We start from the raw sequence: 2,500 nt of genomic DNA, 5'->3' as shown, positions 1-2,500 counted from the left end.
TGGTATATTTTATTTTGATGAATCATTAATATGCTGTCCATTAAAAAATAAGTATCTCCAAATGTAGCAAGAACATTTTTGCATATGTCACATGGACAAAGATAAGACCTTCTGGAGGAAAGTTCTGTGGTCAGATGAAACAAAAATGGAGCTATTTGGCCACAATACCCAGCAATATTTTTGGAGGAGAAAAGGTGAGGCCTTTAATCCCAGGAACATAATTCCTACAGTCAAGCATGGTGGTGGTAGTATTATGCTCTGGGCCTGTTTTGCTGCCAATGGAACTGCTGCTTTAAATGGGACAATGAAAAAGGAGGATTAGCTCCAAATTCTTCAGGACAAGCTAAAATCCTCAGCCCGGAGGTTGGGTCTTGGGTGCAGTTGGGTGTTCCAACAGGACAATGACCCCGAAACACACCTCAAAAGTGGTAAAGGAATGGCTAAATCAGGCTAGAATGAAGGTTTTAGAATGGCCTTCCCAAAGTCCTGACTTTAAACGTGTGGACAATGCTGAAGAAACAAGTCCATGTCAGAAAAGCAACACATTTAGCTGAACTGCACCAATTTTGTGGTCAAGTGGTCAAGCAGAAGCTTGTGGATGGCTACCAAAAGCGCCTTATTGCAGGTAAACTTGCCAAGGGACGTGTAAGCAAACATTAACATTGCTGTATGTATACTTTTGACCCTCACATTTTCAGTAGACCCATAATAAATTCCTAAAAGAAGCAAACTTCTTTGTGAGCAACAAGTATGTGCTCCAATCACTACATCACAACAAAATAAGAGATGTAGAGATGATTGGAAACTCAAGACAGTCATGATCCGTGGCCCAAATCATGTGTTGTTATATTCTGTTAAGTTTACGACTCCCTTAGTTCCTGTTTTTGTGCACCCTTCAGTTTGTTTTTAGTTACCATGGTTGCCTATTGTTTCCACCTGTCTCTGATTGGTGCTCGGGATGCTCACCTGTTTCCCGATCACTAATCAGAGGGACTATTTAATCCTGGCTTCATTGTTTGCTTCAAGCTTCTATTACGTGCTGGGGGTCGCGGCTTCGTTCCCCCGGGATGCAAACGGACCACTCTGGACAGGACGTGCAGGTAGGAACATGATGTATTCTCAGAAACTCCAACAAGTGCCAAAAGAGAAAACGAGCCAGAGGAGAAACATGCCGATGGCACTGGACGCTAGGGCTAACACTTAGCATGGACCAGAGACAGGCAATACTCACGTAGTAGAAGCTTGAAGCAAACAATGAAGCCAGGCCGACTGACCGGCAAAGGCAGGATTAAATAGTCCCTGTCAGAATTATTCCAACACAATACTTTGTGTTGAAGTGAGTTCCTAGCAGGGGGACGGTAGCTGTCTTTCAAACCTACCAAGAAGAATGCTCGTAAAACTCCACTGGTACTTCAAAGCGGACAGATGGCAGGATCTGCCCAACTTCCAGATTAACTCTTTTTGAACTATTTTACGAACTCTTTTTGAACTATTTTATGGAACTCTCTTTGAACTATTTTATGGAACTCTTTTTGAACTATTTTACAAACTCTTTTTGAACTATTTTATGGAACTCTCTCTGAACTATTTTATGGAACTCTTTATGAACTAATTTACGAACTCTTTTTGAACTATTTTATGGAACTCTCTTTGAACTATTTTATGGAACTCTTTTTGAACTATTTTATGGAACTCTTTTTGAACTATTTTACTAACACTTTTTGAACTATTTTATGGAACTATTTTATGGAACTCTCTCTGAACTATTTTATGGAACTCTTTTTGAACTAATTTACGAACTCTTTTTGAACTATTTTATGGAACTCTCTTTGAACTATTTTATGGAACTCTTTTTGAACTATTTTATGGAACTCTTTTTGAACTATTTTACGAACACTTTTTGAACTATTTTATGGAACTATTTTATGGAACTCTGAACTATTTTATGGAACACTTTTTGAACTAATTTACTAACTCTTTTTGAACTATTTTATGGAACTCTCTTTGAACTATTTTATGGAACTCTTTTTAAACTATTTTATGGAACTATTTTATGGAACTCTCTGAACTATTTTATGGAACTCTTTTTGAACTATTTTATGGAACTCTTTTTGAACTATTTTACGAACTCTTTTTGAACAATTTTAGGAACTCTTTTTAAACTATTTTATGGAACTCTCTTTGAACTATTTTATGGAACTCTTTTTGAACTATTTTATGGAACTATTTTATGGAACTCTCTGAACTATTTTATGGAACTCTTTTTGAACTATTTTATGGAACTCTTTTTGAACTATTTTACGAACTCTTTTTGAACAATTTTAGGAACTCTTTTTGAACTATTTTATGGAACTCTCTTTGAACTATTTTATGGAACTCTTTTTGAACTATTTTATGGAACTATTTTATGGAACTCTCTGAACTATTTTATGGAACTCTTTTTGAACTATTTTATGGAACTCTCTTTGAACTATTTTATGGAACTCTCTGAACTATTTTA

General features: G+C 36.3%; 1 protein-coding gene across 1 annotated transcript in view; it reads right to left on the bottom strand.

The window, feature by feature from the left end:
- Positions 1–2,242: 2,242 nt before the first annotated feature.
- The window catches only part of LOC133631508 (voltage-dependent L-type calcium channel subunit beta-4-like), a 43,767-nt gene continuing 43,509 nt past the window's right edge, over positions 2,243–2,500 (bottom strand). Inside the window, exon 13 of the mRNA XM_062023784.1 lies at positions 2,243–2,500. This exon is cut by the window's right edge and continues 1,447 nt beyond it. The gene's annotated coding sequence lies outside the window, so the exon portion shown is untranslated.

Source organism: Entelurus aequoreus, linkage group LG16 (assembly GCF_033978785.1).
Source record: "Entelurus aequoreus isolate RoL-2023_Sb linkage group LG16, RoL_Eaeq_v1.1, whole genome shotgun sequence".
Taxonomy (NCBI): Eukaryota; Metazoa; Chordata; class Actinopteri; order Syngnathiformes; family Syngnathidae; genus Entelurus; species Entelurus aequoreus.
The sequence above is the reverse complement of the archived record's forward strand: the minus strand, read 5'-3'. Positions and strand labels throughout refer to the sequence as shown.